The 21,573-nt window shown below is 35.0% G+C and overlaps 1 pseudogene; it reads right to left on the bottom strand.

The window, feature by feature from the left end:
• LOC132304885 (alpha-glucan water dikinase, chloroplastic-like) overlaps positions 1 to 21,341 on the bottom strand; it is an 81,137-nt pseudogene extending 59,796 nt beyond the window's left edge.
• Positions 21,342 to 21,573: the final 232 nt, after the last annotated feature.

The following is a 21,573-nucleotide window of genomic DNA, read 5'->3' on the forward strand; positions in this document are numbered from 1 at the left end:
AAAATTTGGAACAGAGGATTGAACTTCGTCGGAAGCAAAGAAGACAAACGGAAGAAGCATAAACTATTCTGATCATGGTTTAAGCTTTTGTCAAGTAATTCATACTAGAATTGGAGAAGTTTCTAGGGTTATTAGGACTTAATTTGAACCTTAAAAATATTTAACAAAAGTGGGACAGAGGAATAAAACATTACCGGAAGCGAAGAAGGCAAACAGAGGAAGCGGAGAAGGAAAAACGAAGGCTGGGGAAGTGGAGGCGGCTCCACCCTTCAATGGAGGAGGCTCTATTGAAGTGGAGCCAGCTCCACAAGAGGTTGAGGCAGCTCCAATGTGGGTGGAGCCGGCTCAACCTAAAATTGGAGGTGGCTCCCTTGAACAGAACTCCTTCGGGGGTATTTTTAGTAGTTTTCTGACTTTAGGGGCTTGAACGGAGTTTTCAGAAAGTTGTGGGAAGTTGTAAATACTAAATATCAACCTGTTAGATCCTTAAAACAGTTAGTATAAGTTAGTGGGTTAACTGGAGAAGACGATATGAATTATAAAATATTAAATGTGAATGCCGTCGGAAGGAAGGAGGACCGTATTGCCAGTTGTTTTAGCAAATTCAATGAACTAAGATAACAGGTATTTCTAGGCTTTTATATCAAAGCTAATTATGATATATTTAAGATCCATGAGGGTTGGTTTGGTTGTGGATGTGGATGTCATGTAATTTAAATACAAGGTTACATGCTGTCAGGAGTGGAGGAACTTTTATTTGCCGGTTTGTTTTAACCAGTTTGTTTAGGTAAGTATAAAATACCGTTGGGGTTTTATATAATATGTAGTGAGACTTCTTAGTTGACATATTATGTCAGGCACAGGTTTTAAGATGGAGGATTCTATAAGGTGTCATGTAATGAAACGATAATTTTCATGCCGTCAGGGATTAAGGAGGACTTTCATTACTAGTCTTTGTTTTAATAATTTAAATGAACTAGTATGAGAGTATGGTTAGGGATGTCTAGTATAATGTGCTCAGGTCATGTTTCTGATAGTCATTATACCATGATGTGGATGTTAATTGATGAACTGTTTAATTTCTGTTTTATCAATTATATGGACGTGGATACTATAAATTGTTTATCACTATTTTAACAATTTATTTGGAGGATTTATGGTTATAATCATATACTGGATGCATGATGGGATCTTAGTAATATCTGTTTTCTATTATGCTGGTTTCTGGATATATTTGATGTTCTAATGAATGCATCATTTGTAAATCATTTGCATTATATGTACCAGTATGGGACAGTGACATATCAGGGATGGATTAGATCAAAAAGCTAAGTCATATCCCTTCATATATACGGAATGAATTAACCTAAACAGTTAACTCCTACATGGATGCATGTCCTGTCAACTAAAATAATTGAACGACATAACGGATATTTATTTTATCTTTCTGCACTAGGAAGGAATTTATATATATACTTATGGTACCATAATATGAGTTTGAGTCTCCTGATCACGGTTAGGGTGCGTATATCGCAAAAATTGGGTAGCTAGATATAGCTGATGTTCCCTGGTAGGTCTAGGTACTTGGCCGCTGGAAAGCGTGTTTTTATGTCACCTTCTACCCAGGCTGAACTATGTTATAGGCTAGTAAGCATCCTATAGTGTGTGTATATTTATATGGACTATTTTAGATATTGCCGAGCTATCTAGGATGTATCTGCGTATCGGGTTTATGTACGGATTGTAGTAGGATGGAACTTGCATGTGGGCCTAACCCACCTTTATTTTTCAGGTGTTTGTGAGTACCAGGCTTAGGGCTTGATCGTGGTGATGCAGATACAGTCACTCACTCTTCCGACTACATAGGATTTCTTTTCTTATTTTAGTTTTGGATTTTTATTCTGTAAATTTATTTATCAGTTAGAATTATTAGGGGTCCACTGGATGGATTCTCGAGTTGTACGGATTTGAAGGATTTAAATAATATTAATTTATTATTTAAAGGTTAAGAATTTTTATTTTAGATTTATTTCAGCGCATTATTATTTTATTTCTTAATTCAGTTTTTATTCCTGCTTGTTTATATATTAATTGTCTGATATCCCTCGGATCTGTGCTCGGACTTGATCACCCGTGGCTTTAGAATTGCGGGGTATCACAATTAGTATCAGAGCACTCCAGGTTTTAGTGTCCTTAGGAGTGTTTTTCGTTAGAAGTCTTCCGCGTTGTGTCTCTTAAAACTTAGAGTCATATTAGGATTCATTGTACTCTTTTACGGTTCGTTAGGAGGAGCTGATGTCAATTATATTTCATAATTATGGAATGGTTGATACTAGGAGGAGGATAGGGTCTACGGCAATAGCAATTTAGACCCAAAGGAGTAGAGGAGTACGTTATCGAGTTCTCTATTAGAAGCAGAACTTGGGATTGAAGGTTTAGTTCTGGTTGGCGCTACCTTTAGAAGTATAAGCCAAGGAAAAATTTAGGTGTGTGTTTTAGGTCACCATATAAAAGGACCAACATGATTTCAGTTGTTCTCATAAAGGAGACAACCGAGGAAAAGGAGTCCAAAGAGGATTTTAGTGGAGGAGATTTCAACATACCCAAGAAAGAGGGTATTAAATCTTGGAAATCAAGGATCACACAAAAGTGACCTTATTCGCTAATAGTATAGTGAATAATACTTATAGAGTTGGTGTGGATCAACCTATATATAGTTAGACTTTCGTTTTACCTTTAAAAGAGGTAGATAAAGGAACTCTTTAGGGTTCAGGAATCGGATGGAGTGCTTCTCAGAATGAGGCAATGATTTTATATCACGTTCCGGGGAGTATAGGAATTAGGTTGTGACGGTCTAAGTTACCTCCTTACAGTCACATTAGATGATTTGCATTCCGTGTATAAGGAGTATGAGGGTTAAGTTTTTGGAATTTGCTAAGGCAAAGGGATTTTGTTGTGAGCTATGGTTTCAGCTTAGGTTTCGAGGTTGGATGATTACCTCCGAAACTGTAATAAGGAGATTGTGAACTAATCAGGTAAAGTTGATTTCTAAAAGAGACTTTCTTTGCTAGGAGGAACGATGTGTTACGTAGATTTTTATTGTGTTTTATGGTGTGTGTGCATTATGTGTTTTCTTTTTGTTAATTAATCAGGATCGGGAATGTGGTTTAGTTGGGGACACAAGTATGTGATCAACCAACTATCATTTTGGAGGAACAACGTTAATTACGCTAGGATTGTGAGCATGTGTTCATAGGATTTGGTAGGTCTACATAATTCTAGCCAATTTATTGAACCTAGACATGCGTAATTATGGTATGTTTTCAGGATGGGATAATGAGTCAAATAATCTAGTACGATTAGTTTGATGTGTTTTAACGCCACGATGATTGATCGGAAGTACTGACTTTGCAGAACATCTTCTTGGAAATTTCAGAAGTTGTTCCTAAGTCGGCAGGAGGATTTTATACTGGTTTAAGTACTTATTAGAATGACACCGATTGAGGATAGTATACGGATTAACTATTCATCAGTTTATCCTTCATTAACAATTTGATTTATGAAGGCATGTCATTAGAAGAAGTTGCTGGGGTTGTATATCATGGGGAAAATAAGTCACTTCATTTGCATAAATAATATGAAAATGTTGACTATTTGGGGGATGGAAAGATTCATACGCATTTGAAGTTAGACAGGAAGTCTAATAAACACTTACTTAAGTTAGAGAAGTAGGATGTCAAAGACTTGAAGGTGAGACGAAACATCTAAATATGGAAGCTGGTGTTACCAGACTAATGATATGGTCATTAATCTAGATGGACCATCAGAGATCATTAGATCCTTGCAGCAACTTCTTATACTAGAGCGGGACTGACAGAGTAGTTTCCACGGATCTAGATGAAGGATTGTTGGTTCTACACAAGGGTCGGGATTTTTGGTGGGGAGTTTTGCTTGACTGATACAATTAAATTAGCTTCACTTCGTCTATTTTGGAACTGGTAAGAAATCAGTTCCTACAAATAGCATGGATCATGAGACGGCTTAGATGGATAGATGTGATTGTTCACACTTTACATTAAGTTTCGTCTGGTGAAAGTAATAGGGAGGAGGAAGATCTTATCAACTGATGTGGTAATTGGATCTGCGGTGGTTATTGCACAATCCATTGCATTTTAACACATGAGAATAATAACACTTGCTATTACCAGGGAAATGGAGGCGGTTAACTTAGAATATTTGGGCTGACCCCACAGGAGGTAATATCTTACTCAGATGAGTTTAGGGTACTGAAGGAGGATTGGTAGTTGTCTTTTTGATTTTAGGAAGGTCGGAGTGACTAAGATGTAAAATTCATAAATTTTACGGTATAGTCAAATGGATAGGACTTACAACACAACTTACCAGGTTTGTCTTGGTGAGCCGGTAAGGATAAAGACATGTATATCACTGCCTCCAAGTGTATCACCTGCTAACAAGGTGGGAAATTGATACTTGGATATCATTAGCGGTTTTAGCCACTTCCTATATCAAACTAGGAGTAGGACTAATCAGGGGGGGATGATTGGTAGAAAGTACCGACATTGGTTGGAATTTTTAATTCCATAAGGAATACGAGTAGTGGATAAGCAAGTTCGATGGTGGATATCACTGTTAGTGGTGTTTGTTTTGACAGTTTATTTCAGTTCTACATTGCACTGATAACAGAGTTATAGTATGTGGATATCTCTTATAGGAGTTAAACACTGCTATGTCAATGGAGTTTCGAAGGTATTGGAGTAACAACTACGCTTCGCATTTCTAGAAAGGAATTTTGAACGCGATACAATATTGGATCATGGCAAATACGCTTCGGATATATATCCTAGGTTGGCATGGGTAATTAAAAGCATTACTTAGCTTTTCAGTTGTTATCTGTGCTATTGTTGGCATAGGGAGGTTAGTGCGACAATGTTTGAAAATTTTGGATAGGATGTACGGATGTCTCACTGGTTGGTCTGGCATGGAAGCGAGGTTATATAATACGACCTTGTCTTTATTTAAGGATACAACGGAGACAAATACTCTCGTTTGGTAATGATTACACGCGGGTTGGAGGCGGCAGTTAGAGGTTGTAGATAGTTGAACTCGTACATAGGAGTTTTCTATCAGGAAATGGTTATTTGGGAGGTTTTTTTGTATAGGAAGCAATGGGTTTTGGAGGAAGGTCAGTTTTACGTATTACACTGACTTTTCATGGATTTTGTTAATCGAGTTAGGCAGTTGCCTATTCTATAGCGTTACCAACTTGTTAAGTGCTGGTTGCATAGGAATTTTATGCATTTGTTCTATGGAACTTGGAGGAATAGGGATTTGTTACCCTTTCACTAAATATTGGGTACGATTGGACCATTGATAGCTACAACCTAGGAATTGTATGTTTTTGCTATTTTCTTAAACAAAGAAACTTGGTATATTGTTAGATGTATTGGAATTTGGTGGAGCCTTATAAAGAGGCTGTGCCACACGACAATAGAAATGAATTGTGAAGAGATATTAATTCAGAGTTTCGTGAATTCTGAGGACGGAATTCCTTTTGTTAGGGGGGAAGAATGTAATACCCCTAACTTTCAAAAGGATAGAATTGGAAATTTAATTTTGTTTTTCATTGATTAATTGATTTAATTATGTGACTTGGTTGTTTTGTTTTCTTAATTAATTAATTGTGTTTATTTAAATTAATGTTGTCTGATTGTGTTTTTCTTTAATTATTTATTTGATTTGAAATTTTCTATGTGTTGTAATGACTTATGTAGTTTATTATTTATTTGTTTGACTTTACTTATTTGTTTTAATTGTAATTAGTTATTTATTAAGTCATTGGTTTAATGCATCGTTTGAGTTATAATTTAGGGTTTATGTTATAATTAGGTTAGCCGACTTATAATGAGTCATGGAATTAGGATTAAGGTTTAGCAGGAACCTATATATATATATATATATATATGACAGTATGGTTTGCTAGGTTGAAAACCTTATTCACGACATAGTGTCTTGAGAGGAAAAACAGAGAGAAGCTGTAGAGGGAATCAGAGAGGGTCGTGAGAGATCACCTGTAAGGCTAAAGGAGAAAGAAGGGGTTGCTTTGGGATGGAATTAGGAAGTAACAGAGGGATGAAACAGTGATCAGAGGAAGGAACAATCTTAGAGAATTCTGAAACTTGAGACGGCGTTGAAAGGTTTCAAACTGAAACCTAAAGGCAAGTTTCATTCTATCTCTTTCCTGTAAACTTGTATTCTGTGCATTTTAAATAGTCTCCAGGAACCTAATTAACTTTTAACATAGACTTGTATGCATATTAGATTAGGTTGTAATCTGTGTTATGCTTTTAAAACTAGAACTGTATTTTCTTGCATAAACTGCTTTGATTCGGTTTTAATTTTTGTCAAGTAATGCTAGATGGAAACTTGAGGAGTTTCCAGGACTGTTGAGACTTATATTGAACCTTAAGAACTTTAAGAAAATTTGGAACAGAGGATTGAACTTCGCCGGAAGCGAAGAAGTTAAACGGAAGAAGCATAAACTGTTCCGATCATGGTTTAAGCTTTTGTCAAGTAATTCATACTAGAATTGGAGAAGTTTCTAGGGTTATTAGGACTTAATTTGAACCTTTACAATCTTTAACAAAAGTAGGACAGAGGAATGAAACATTGCCGGAAGCGAAGAAGGCAAACAGAGGAAGAGGAGAAGGAAAAACAGAGGCTGGGGAAGTGGAGGCGGCTCCACCCTTCAATGGAGGCGGCTCCTTTAATTTCTTAGATTTTCACGGATATTTTTTTCCCGTTTATCTTTTCCTTTCTGAGTTTGGTTTCTCGTCACTTAGTGTCATCTTAAGTGCTTGGGGATGGTTTCCAAGACTCTTTTCCGTGGATTGACGACTTCCTTTGAGAACCGAGTCATTTTCATATTTTCACTTTTGTGACATTATTCACCTTTCGTCTTTTTCTCGGTTGTCACTTTGTTGGCATAACCTCACTTTTCGTGTTCAAATTTGACTCCAGTTTTGCATGCATCCATGATATTTAAATACCATGCTATGTGTATTTTCACTTTTATAGAAAAGAATTGTAAGTGTTTACTTTTCTTGTAAAGGGTATAGATGCATAACCTTTTTGTAATATTCTAAACTTTTGAGGATTTAGTGTAATTTTATAAAATAATTATTTTTCGTCTTAGGAACCATTTTACAAAATAATTTGGAATATATTTTTTTAAAAAGGACTTTTTTTGCAATTTTTGAAAAGTGTGACAAGTGTCACACTCTCATTGGTCCACTTGTTGACATTTGTGTGGAAACACTTTGAGGCCTTGGATGAGGACATGTGGAGGGTGGAGACTTAACCACTTGTTGACCTTGGATAGGTGCACTTGTTGGCTTGGATGGTTGACAAGTGTAGGCTTAGGATTAAGCCTACAATGGATGCTTGGATGAGTGACAAATGTATGCTCCAGATTAAGTCTTGCAATTAATTTTTGGGCCACTTTGGAATTATGGTTTTAAAGAAAGGTTTTTATGTAATTGACCATAGATGTGTGTGTTGACCATAGTGTAGGATTACCTAGTGAGTGGAGGATTTCTAATTCCTCCACTCACACTTTTTCACATTATGTCATTAGCTTCCTCACCACAAACCCTAGCCTCCATGGATGGAGTTTGAAGCCTTAAGCTTTGACCTTGATTTTGAGAGCCGTCCATTGATTTCCAAGCTTAACCTTGGGAATACTTTTTGTTCCCCTCATCCTCCTCTACATAACCCTTAAAGGGTTTACCATTTTGTGTTGATTTTCCTTGGATTCAAGGGGAACAATCCTCTTGTGAGGTAGGGGGTGTTATAGTTTATTTTTCAAGTCATTTTGATTGCTTTTGTAATGAAATACAAGTGATATGCATGTTTTAATGTTAATTTGAGAAATTAATGATTGTTGTAACATGCATATAATTCACTTTTGACTTGGTATGTGGCATGGCCTTCACTTGATCCTTATTATATAATTAATTGGAGCCATTTGAATGAGTTTTCAAATCTAGAGATTTAAATGAATTTAATTTGATTTAAATTCTATTTAATTGTACCATACTTGTTTTCCATTTTTGACTTGATATATAGCATGGCCATGACTTAGTTCTTATCATATATTTATTTGGGATCAATTGAACAACTTTGAAAAATTAAAGATTTAATTAATTTAAATTAATTAAAATCTATATGATGATGTCTTGCTCATTTTGCCCTTTTGATTTGATATATGAAATGAACATGCTATGTTGTTTAACATATATTAATTTGAGGTTATTTGGATTAAATTTGAAATCTAGAGACTTTCCATGATTAGGTTGAAAATCTCTTAAAATGTGGCATTTTAATTACTTTGTAAGCATGCTACTAACTTGATGTAGAATTAATACTTATGGCTCCTTAACATGGTAATTGGACTTATCATGATATGGAATATCATTGACTTGAATGGCTTGTTTACATATATCTTGTGTAGGTATATAACTTGTTAGAGTATTACAATTATTTACCTTGGAAGTTGGTTACTAAATTGAAACTTATTTAGTACTTGTGGCTTAGGATGGTAATGTGACTCAATTGTTGTAAAAATATTCTTGTTTAGTGTATAAATTGCATATTGAGGACATGACTTGTCATATGCTACTTAGACTTGAATTCTAGGACATGAATTATGTGAATTCAACCTTACTTGTGCATGGAATGTGGTAACTTGCATTTGATATTGTATAAGTGTTGAACTTGTTGATTTTGGAAAGCTTGTGAGAACATAAATTATGTGATAGCTAGGGTTTGGCTCTAGTACGGAGATAAGAGTCTTCTAAGTCATAAGTGCGCACTAGGTAGTACGTTATGTGTCATAATTACCCGAAAATATTTGCTTGGTCTAGCGACCACATGTCCTAGTCTTTCCACTATTTGATTTCTCATTTAATTTCAAGTTGTTAATCATGGATTACTTGTAGCTTGAGAATTAATGCTTACTTGGATATTTGAATCCTATTCAGTATACTTGAACTTATATACTTGCTCCACAAGTTTAAATTGCATTTAGTATACTTGTGCTATGTATACTTGTCATATGTACAATCCTATTAGCTTAGTATACTTGTGTCAGTATACTTGATTTACGAGATTTTCATATAAAATGCATACTTGTGTAAATATGCTTAGACATTGCATGACTTGTCTTAATATGGTTTAGTATACTTGGAAATGTATGCTTGTACGTTGTATAACATGTTTTAACATTGCTTAGTATACTTGAGCATGTATACTTGTATGCCATAATTTATCTCAATTGCATGAGTAGCTTTGGATGCTCCCTGAGTCTCACCTTGATATAGACGTTAGGTAGCATGACCCTTTTGAACAGTATCATGTTAGTCCTAAAAATCTCTAAAGAAATTGAGTCGATGCATGCTCATCCTCTACGAGTAAACTTGTTTAGTCACACCGAAGTTACTGGGGGCCTGTTTCAGGTGTGAAGACTTGGTTCGTGATGTTCATCATTGCTTGGATCGTAGTTGACTTGAAGGCTTTAATTTTTGTAAAGGTTAGCTTGAAATGTCACTTGTAGCCTCAGTTGTCAAAATGTGTATATTTGATTCCATTTATGTAATGTGTATATAAGTACACTCTTTACAATATATTTGACATGTATAAGATGAGGCCGGAGGCCAATGACATGTATTTTGTATCTTATGTAATCTATGATTTCATAAAATATTGTGCAATTATTGAAAAATGCCAAGTCATTGCGTCACCATGTTTACATCGGGTGTGGGAATTCCATTTTGATTCTTTTGTAGGATCTCATTAATCATGTATGAGGTGTGGCCAAGGGCCAAACGGTCATTTGAGGTCATTCTTTAATTTTTGATTTCAAAATTTCCATTTCAAGTTCATTTTCGCCCTTTTGGCCGTTAGGGGGTCGGATTTTGACTCGGCCATTTCCGGGAGCCGCGGACCATTCCTGCATGCTCAAAATCACTTATTACATGTGTGTGTATATTTTTTTCAGATTAGAAGTGCATTTGGGGTCAAATGTATGCTTGGTGCAAAGTTGCATTTTCGTCGTTTTGAGCCTAAACTGCTCTAAGGGCATTTTGGGAATTTCCTTTGACAAATAAATTCCGTTATCAACTTCATCACATAGAAAATGTGATTTTAGGGGGAGTTTCCTTTTCATGTTTTTCCGAAAAATGTCATCTTGACCTCATAAACCGCGTTCCAAGTTCAATTTGCTGCTAAAAGCACTGTTCCTGCATTTTTTGAGGTTATAGCCCATGCCACTGCCCCATTTGGCGGGCCCCCGCAGCCATTTGGTGGGCACCTGCGGCTTACTGCTGCATTTGGTGGGCCCCCGCAGGTTTTTGGCGGGCCCCCGCGGTTACTGTTCCTGCTCCAGACACTTTTTTTCAACGTGCCATATCTCACTCGTTTTAACTCCGAATTGGTCCATTCTTGAGTCTAAACTTACCGTGTCGAAATAAGCTTTCCAATTGTACCAATTAGAGCTTCAGATTCCATTTTTAGCTCAAGTTATTCATGTTTTAGTGACGTAGTGTCAGGATTTAGTTCGAACCGAAATAGGGTTTTCCTTCCTTCGACTTCGGGACTTGATATCTTTTCCGTCCGGACTCTGAAACAGGTGTTTCTTGAGTCTAACTTCATTAATTTTTTGTTGTCTTTCCAATGGTACCAGTTTCAGTTTCATATTTTTCTCCTACCTCAAGATATCCTTGTTTTAGTGAGAGGGTGCCGGATTTGGTTTGAACCGGGATAGGGTTCATCTGGGATTTCTCTTCCCTTGGCCTTGGGACTTCATGTGAAGTTACCAAATGATGTTTTAGGATTTTTTAGATCTAATTTGACTTGTTGAAAGTTAAATTCCTTCCTCTTGGGGTAAAATGACCATTTTACCCCTAGCTCTTCTCTTGTAGGGTTTTGATGCCCTTCTTTTTATTTTGTTTCCGTTGAGTATCGAAACTCTTTGAGAGTCCATTCTTGTGCTCTAGGGATGACGTACATATCTAAGGACTTATCTTTATTTTGCTTCCACACTTTATTCATTTGAATTCCGTGGCTTCATAGGGAGTCATCGCGGTGCCTAGGGATGGCGTACCTCTCTTAAGGCCATTTTTGCTTTTTTGCTTCCGCATCTTGGATTCGGTTCAGGTCATCACAGGACACACTGGGTTGAAAAATCCAGGGTCATTACAACTCCATTGAAGTGGAGCCGGCTCCACAAGAGGTTGAGGCGGCTCCAATGTGGGTGGAGCCGGCTCAACCTAAAATTGGATGCGGCTCCCTTGAACAGAACTCCTTCGGGGGTATTTTTGGTAGTTTTCTGACTTCAAGGGCTTGAACGGAGTTTTTGAAAAGTTGTGGGAAGTTGTAAATACTAAAAATCAACCTGTTAGACCCTTAGAACAGTTAGAATAAGTTGGTGGGTTAACTGGAGAAGACGATATGAATTATAAAATATTAAATATGAATGCCGTCGGAAGGAAGGAGGGCCGTATTGCCAGTTATTTTAGCAAATTCAATGAACTGAGGTAACAGGTATTTCTAGGCTTTTATATCAAAGATAATTATGATATATTTAAGATCCATGAGGGTTGGTTGGGTTGTGGATGTGGATGTCATGTAATTTAAATACAGGGTTGCATGCTGTCAGGAGTAGAGGAGCTTTTATTTACCGGTTTGTTTTAACCAGTTTGTTTGGGTAAGTATAAAATACCGTTGGGGTTTTATATAATATGTAATGAGACTTCTTAGTTGACATATTATGTCAGGCACAGGTTTTAAGATGGAGGATTATATAGGGCGTCATGTAATAAAATGATAATTTTCATGCCATCAGGGATTAAGGAGGACTTTCATTACTAGTCTTTGTTTTAATAATTTAAATGAACTAGTATGAGAGTATGGTTAGGGATGTCTAGTATAATATGCTCAGGTCATGTTTCTAATAGTCATTATACCATGATGTGGATGTTAATTGATGAACTGTTTAAAATCTGTTTTATCAATTATATGGACGTGGATACTATAAATTGTTTATCACTACTTTAACAATTTATTTGGAGGATTTATGGTTATAATCATATACTGGATGCATGATGGGATCTTAATAATATCTGTTTTCTATTATGCTGGCTTCTGGATATATTTGATGTTCTAATGAATGTGTATCATTTGTGAATCATTTGCATTATATGTACCGGTATGAGACGGTGACATATCAGGGATGGATTAGATCAAAAAGCTAAGTCCGACCCCTTCATACATACAGAATGGATTAACCTAAACAGTTAACTCCTACATGGATGCATGTCCATCAACTAAAACAGTTGAACGACATAACGGATATTTATTTTATCTTTCTACACTAGGAAGGAATTTATATATATACTTATGGTACCGTGATACGAGATTGAGTCTCCTGATCACGGTTAGGATGCGTATATCGCAAATGTTAGGTAGCTAGATATAGCTGATGTTCCATGGTAGGTCTAGATACTTGGCCGCTGGAAAGCGTGTTTTATGTCACCTTCTACCCAGGCTAAACTATGTTATAGGCTAGTGAGCATCTTATAGTGTGTATATATATATATGGACTATTTTAGATATTGCCGAGCTATCTAGGATGTATCTGCTTATCGGGTTTATGTACGGATCGTAGTAGGATGGAACTTGAATATAGGCCTGACCCACCTTTATTTTTCAATTGTTCGTGAGTACCAGGCTTAAGGCTTGATTATGGTGATGCAAATACAGTCACTCACTCTTTCGACTACATAGGATTTCTTTTCTTATTTTAATTTTGGATTTTTATTCTGTAAATTTATTTATCAGTTAGAATTATTAGGGTCCACTGGATGGATTCCCGAGTTGTACGGATTTGAAGGATTTAAATAATATTAATTTATTATTTAAAGGTTGAGGATTTTTATTTTAGATTTATTTCAGCGCATTATTATTTTATTTCTTAATTCAATTTTTATTCTTGCTTGTTTATATATTAATTGTCTGATATCCCTCAGATCTGTACTCGAACTTGATCACCCGTGACTCTAGAATTGAGGGGTATTGTGATACCCCCTGATTTCGGAACACGGGTTGATCAAATCCGCTCACAAAATCAGAGGATATCAAAACAATTAAAGTATTTCAAACAAGCAAAAAGTACAAAATGAAATAAAAAGAATAAATAATAGTTTGAAGAAAACTAATAAATAAAAATTTTCATTAATAACTTGTCAATGGTTACAACTCGGGAATCCGTAACTCAAGGACTCCTTAACCAAAATCCACTATCCATAAATCCATTAATAATTACAGAAATAATATTATCCTACTTTAAAATAAAATAGAAAGATTAGATAAGTCCTCCAGCTGCGGATCCTCAACCTTGAAACTTGAACTTCTAGTATCCTGAAAAATAAATCATGGGTTAAACCCTACGAGCAAGTTCACTCTACCAGGCCTCTGAAAACCAATAAATAGATCATCTCTGATCAAAACCAAACCTAATAAAGTCTTTTCTCTTTAATATACAATGATATCCATATATATAATTGATTATATACAACATATCAACAACATCTATAACTAGGCACATTAATTCCAAAATCATTATGAATGATTAAATAATAATCATACCTAGTCCAATCCACAATTTTTTTTTTTTTTTTTATAGAAACTCCTCTAACCTTAATTCCATCGTAGACAACAATTTAATAATTTAAATAATAAAATATAATTAAAAGAACATTATATTAAATTTCAAAACCAATACTGATTTTTAAGTTTTTAAATCACATAGCCACGATCTAGGCTTTGACAAATCATCCATGTCACCATCAGTATTATTTTATAAATATATAAAAATATACACTAACTTGTAATTACTAGACTATTCTAATTTAAGAATATCTAATCATAATCCAACTTATCCACACAATAACCATAGATGATATATTTTAATCATCTAATACGTAGCAGTATAATTACACTTTGGCAAATCAACCATGCCATTATAAATATATTTATTTATATATCGACAATTCAACCATGCCTCTTTTAAGTATATTTAGTTATACATTGGCAATTCAACCATGCCTCCACAAGTATATTTATTTATACATTGGCAATTTAACCATGTCTCTACAAGTATATATATTTATACTAATAAACTAGCAACTCATCCATGCTTCCAGTGTATGTATTTTATTCATACAAATACTCAGGCAATATATTTATGCCTATGACAACTCATCCACACCTACAACTCAACTATGTATCAATTTTAAACTTAACAATAAGTTAATTCATACATAGCCATCTCATGCATATTACATGCATAAAATAAATTTAATAACCAATCCATTATAATTTAATTAATCATACTCCTAGAAAACATGATATACCAAATATAAATAATAACATTAATTATCTTAAATGATATATATACATATATATATATATGTGTGTGTGTGTGTGTGTATAACACCTTCCTTAATAACCATTGATTATTAAAATAATATATATATATATATATATATATATATATTTATACGTCCTTCCATACTAATCATATATTAATTAATTCATATATATATATATAATATTTATATATATACAAATAATATATATATATATATATGTATATATATCTACACTTCCTTCCATCCCAAGTGATTAATTAAATATAGACTAAACTCATTAAATATCGTAATGATATTGTATGGCTCTCAAAACACCACAAACGCATCCTTTAGTGGTTGCTTTCAACCCTAACAAGCTTAAATAAATTCTGGAAAATCACCGGACACCACAGAAGCTTACCGGAACCCCAAACACTTCCTCAAAAGCCCCTACACGCCATCAAATGCTCTCACACTCTCTACACGCACCTCCACGTGCCACCACAAGCAGCCACTTGGCTTCACGTGCTCCCACGCGCTACACACACGCCTGATAACCCCATCTGGCTGATGTGTCTTCTTGTGACTGGTTGAGCTCCCGATTGCTATCTAAGTGCAACCACACCGGATTATTTTAATCTATCAAGTCACAATTAATGGTTCAGATCTGAGTAAACACCACTCTCCATGGATTGCGCTACACCAGATCAATCCACAATTGACCAAACCACTTGTATGGCCTAGATGCGTATGCGCACCAACCCTTCATGTGCCGCAATGCACCAGATCAATCCACTTACCTTCAAATAATTTTAATGGTTAAGATTAGTGTGTGCACCCACTTTCCATGCACACGCCCACATCGAATCCAAATCCCTCGGGATACGCCGATCAACAGCCAGTAACAGTTTAGTAGTTTATATATTTTTACCCACAAATTTAATAAAACAACTTTAAAAAAAATACATAAAAAAATAGTAATAATAAAATTCATAAAAAAAAAATTAAAAAAATCCCAGCAAATTATAAAAAACTATAAAATCTCATAACCCGTATCTAACCCTCTTGAGTCCAGATCAAGTCTCTAAATTTATTTTTAAAAATATATGCAACACACATATATACCAATTAAATTCCAAAATTCCAAAAGAATAAAATATAATAATTTATACTTTTAAATAATCCGATCTACACATGATTTAATCAAATAAATTTAATTTAATGCTTTGATTAATTCGTTCTATCCGTGATTTAAATTAATAAATTTAATTTAAAGCCTTGATACTCAAGGTAAAATATTTATGAGTTCTAAGAGGAAAGATAGAGAAAACTCGCCTGAAGGTTTCAAAACGAAACCGAAACTTCAAGCCTTGATTGCCTCTTCCAAATCCGGTGTCCTCTTTCTCTAATTCGACCTCCTCTTTGTCGGCCTTCTTCTTTTCTCTCTCTCTTATTTTTCTAACGTGTAAACTTTTAACCCTAAAGTCTTATGTGTATATTTATACACATTAGAATCCAAATCCTATTCCTACTAGGACTTTCAAATAAAATAATAATTCTTAAATAATATATATCTATAAACATATATTATATTCCATATATATATATACACCTTCCATAATTAACTCATGGGTTAATTAAATCATATAGACCTATATATATCCATAAATATATATCTCTATATATATCTTTCCATAACAATTATTAATTAATTATATTTATATATAATTATATATATATTTATAATTAATACAAAAATGATCATTTAAATAGTTAAATAACTATGGGCCTTTATTAATTAACCCACTAAGGCTTCATATAAGCCAAGACCACATCTTTTGGTCTAACTTTCCTTAAACTCAAAACCAATTAATTTAAATAAATCAAATAATTAATTAAACACTTAAATAATAAAAAAACTAAAAACTAATTACACTAACCACATAAACAAAACAATAAATTACAACTAAGTTACACCATACCAATAAAATCAACGCGTCAACAATTCAATCAATAATTAAGCACACACATAACAATTATCATATCAATAATTCACGAAATATAAATACAATAAAACAAATAATCTAAGCACTCAATAAAACAAATCAATTAAAAAATTAAAATAAATGCAATTAATTCAAATTAAATCAAATAAATTATTTAAAAATAAAATGAAAGTAATTAATTTTAATTAATAAATCTTTTAAAATATTGGGGTATTACATTCTTCCCCCTTAACAAAAAGAATTCCGTCCTCGAAATTCACGAATCTATGAAATGAAAAGTTTGATTATTTAATTTCAAATTTCATTATTCCTTTTATCCATTTGGAAATTAACCCATCCACACATATTCATAATTAGCAGACACATCTCATAATTAGCCAATTCCATATTTATATAATTGATAAATATAAGTGCACACTAGAGACTCTCACTGGACTAAAACAGTCTCAACCGGATAGTGGGTATCTCATGTAAAAAGCACACAAAGGTGGTCATGAGTCCTCCGTCTACCAGGGCCCACACATCCTTAAATCCAGCTACCCATCTCAATCGGCAATATAAGCCTCCATCCTAACCACTAATCCTGAAACTCAAGCTCATATCGTGGCATATATCTATACATGTATAAAATCCATTCTATCCAACCATATTATTTCAATGGCATGCCATCTAACTATTCCGTTGACCTGACACGAATAAGTAGGACTTAACTCTATGGTTAATCCGCTCCCTTATAAATATATAGGTGGGACTTAACTTCTTTGGTTAATCCATCCCCAGAATGCCACCGTCCCATACCGGTGCATTAAAACATACAATCCATAAATAAATAGGTAGGACTTAACTTTTTCGTTAATCTGTCCCTAAAATACCTCCATATTATGTTAATGGTACATAAATCTATAAAATCCATAACTGATGTAACATATATAATTATACATCAAATAATCCTTAAGTAAGCATAATAAAAAATAAAAAAAAAAAATCCGATAAATACATGATTAAAATCACATAAATATACATTGAAATTGCAAGAATAATATTAAGCAACTAAATCCTTAATTCATAATATGTAAGTTAATTAAAATTCCATATTGTTCATGTCCTTATCATTGTAATGCATTCTGAGATTTTAACCAGTCGATTTCAACTATTTAAATCACCTAATTTGATCTAAATAACTTTGGACCACCCCAATCCTCAAAACATAACTTACAAACCAATTTTATAACTACATTCATCCTCCCTGAACAATACTGAGTGCAGAAGTAATACTTTCCACAATTCAGTTATCTACTCTATCTCGCATCCGTGTTTATTGTGTGAACGTAAACTATCAACCTTCGTAATCTATGACATTTAATCAATTTTCACAATAAATATTGTCTCCCCACATACTGATTTAGTATACGATCCTGGCACCTATGCTCTTGCCTCCTCAAATCCTGTCCAAATCGGTGTCCTACCATTTGCTGATAAGACTTAACGATTTAACTATAATGCACACTAACGGACCAAATTTAGAATACAAAAGATCCTAAACTTAAGCTCTAAGTAAAAGAGTACACAACGCGGAAGTCACACAATGAAAGACACCCTAGGGACACTTGAACTTGGAGTGCTCTGATACCAACTGTGATACCCCCTGATTTCGGAACACGAGTTGATCAAATCCGCTCACAAAATCAGAGGATATCAAAACAATTAAAGTATTTCAAACAAGCACAGAGTACAAAATGAAATAAAAAGAATAAATAATACGCTGAAGAAAACTAATAAATAAAAATTTCCATTAATAACTTGTCAATGATTACAACTCGGGAATCCGTAACTCAAGGACCCCTTAACTAAAAATCCACTATCCATATAAGCACTTCACCTTTCCTCTACCCAGGCGATGTGGGACTGTGCACCCGTAGCTCTCTAGTGTGGTAACCTGTCAGTATCTCTTGCACCTGCCAACGGCACACCCGCCCACAAGGTCATCACAATCCACCTCCCTTGGAGGCCCAACGTCCCCGTCAGCACACTTCCGGCTGGGTTAGGCTCTAATACTATTTGTAATGATCCACTCCACCACATGGTATGATATTGTCCACTTTGAACTTGAGCCCGCGCGTTTTTGCTCTTGGGCTTTACCCCAAAAGGCCTCATACCAATTGCACATGACACACTTACATATAAGCATTTCACATTTTCTCTATCCAGACGATGTGGGACTATGTACCCGTAGCTCGCTAGTGTGGTAGCCTGACAGTGTCTCTCGCACCAGCCCACGGCACACCCGCCCACAGGGTCATCACAATCCACCACTCTTGGAGGCCCGACGTCCCCGTCGGCACACTTTCGGCTAGGTCAGGCTCTGATACCATTTGTAACGACCCACTCCACCACATGGTATGATATTGTCTGCTTTGGGCCTGAACCCGCACGGTTTTGCTCTAGGCTTTACCCCAAAAGGCCTCATACCAATTGGAGATGACACACTTACATATAAGCACTTCACCTTTCCTCTACCTAGGCGATGTGGGACTGGGCACCCGTAGCTTGCCAGTATGGTAGCCTGTTAGTGTCTCTTGCACACGCCCACGGCATACCCGCCCAGAAGGTCATCACAATCCATCTCCCTTGGAGGTCCAACGTCCCCGTCGGCACACTTTCGACTGGGTTAGGCTCTGATACCATTTGTAACGACTCACTTTACCACATGGTATGATATTGTCCGCTTTGGGCCTGAGCCCGCACGGTCTTGCTCTTGGGCTTTACCCCAAAAGGCCTCATACTAATTGGACATGACACACTTACATATAAGCACTTCACATTTCCTCTACCCAGGCGATGTAAGACTGTGTACCCGTAACTCGCCAGTGAGGAAGCTTGACAGTGTCTCTCGCACCCGCCCATGGCATAGCCGCCCACAGGGTCATCATAATCCACCCCCCTTGGAGGCCTAACATCCCCGTCGGCACACTTCCGGCTGGGTCAAGCTTTGATATCAACTGTGATACCCCCTGATTTTGGAACACAGGTTGATCAAATCCGCTCACAAAATCAGAGGATATCAAAACAATTAAAGTACTTCAAACAAGCACAAAGTATAAAATGAAATAAAAAGAATAAATAATACACTGAAGAAAACTAATAAATAAAAATTTCCATTAATAACTTGTCAATGGTTACAACTCGGGAATCCGTAACTCAAGGACCCCTTAACCAAAATCCACTATCCATAAATCCGTTAATAATTACTGAAGTAATACTATCCTACTTTGAAATAAAATAGAAAGAATAGATAAGTCTTCAACCTTGAGACTTGAACTTCTAATAACCTGAAAAATAAATCGTGGGTTAAACCCTACGAGCAAGTTCACTCTACCAGGCCTCTGAAAACCAATAAATAGATCATCTCTAATCAAAACCAAACCTAATAAAGTCTTTTATGTTTAATATACAATGATATACATATATATAATTGATTATATACAACATATCAACAACATCTATAACTAGGCACATTAATTCCAAAACCATTATGAATGATTAAATAATAATCATACCTAGTCCAATCCATAATTTCTTTTTTTTTTTTATAGAAACTTCTCTAACCTTAATTTCATCCTAGACAACAATTTAATAATTTAAACAATAAAATATAATTAAAAGAACATTATATTAAATTCCAAAACCAATACTGATTTTTAAGTGTTTAAATCACACAACCACGATCTAGGCTTTGACAAAGCATCCATGTCACCGTTAGTATTATTTTATTAATATATAAAACTATACAATAACTTGTAAGTACTAGACTATTCTAATTTAAGAATATCTAATCCTAATCCAACTTATCCATACAATAACCATAGATGATATATTTTAATCATCTAATACATAGCAGTATAATTACACTTTGGCAAATCAACCATGCCATTATAAATATATTTATTTATATATCGACAATTCAACCATACCTCCTTTAAGTATATTTAGTTATACATTGGCAATTCAACCATGCCTTCACAAGTATATTTATTTATACATTGGCAATTTAACCATGCTTCTACAAGTATATATATTTATACTAATAAACTAGCAACTCATCCATGCTTCCAATGTATGTATTTTATTTATGCAAATACTCAGGCAATATATTTACGCCTATGACAACTCATCCATACCTACAACTCAACTATGTATCAACTTTAAACTTAACAATAAGTTAATTCATACATAGCCATCTCATGCATATTACATGCATAAAATAAATTTAATAACCAATCCATTATAATTTAATTAATCATACTCCTAGAAAATATGATATACCAAATAAGAATAATAACATTAATTATCTTAAATGATATATACATATATATATTATTTAATATATATATGTGTACAACACCTTCCTTAATACCCATTGATTATTAAAATAATATATATATATATATATATATCTACACTTCCTTTCATCCCCGGTGATTAATTAAATATAGACTAAACCCATTAAATATCGTAATGATATTGTATGGCTCTCAAAACACCACAAATGCATCCTTTAGTGGTTGTTTTCAACCCTAACAAGCTTAAAATATATTCTGGAAAATCACCGGACACCACAGAAGCTTACCGGAACCCCAAACACTTCCTCATGCGTCCCTACGAGCCACCAAATGCTCTCACACTCTCTACACACGCATCCATGCGCCACCACAAGCAGCCACTTGGCTTTACGCGCTTCCACGCGCTGCACACGCGCCTGATAACCCCCTCTGGCTGATGTGTCTTCTTGTGACTGGCTGAGCTCCCGGTTGCTGTCTAAGTGCAACCACACCGGATTATTTTCCTCCATCAAGTCACAATTAATGGTTCAGATCTGAGTGAGCACCACTCTTCATGAATTGCGCTACACTAGATCAATCCACAATTGACCAAACCACTTACATGGCCTAGATACGTATGCGCACCAACCCTTCATGTGCCACGATGCACCAGATCAATCCACTTACCTTCAAATAATTTTAATGATCAAGATTAGTGTATGCACCCACTTCCATGCACACACCCACACCGAATCCAAATCC

This window comes from Cornus florida, unplaced genomic scaffold (genome assembly GCF_030987335.1).
Source record: "Cornus florida cultivar Cherokee Brave unplaced genomic scaffold, ASM3098733v1 CherokeeBrave_3.0.0_Hap2_Chr04, whole genome shotgun sequence".
Taxonomy (NCBI): Eukaryota; Viridiplantae; Streptophyta; class Magnoliopsida; order Cornales; family Cornaceae; genus Cornus; species Cornus florida.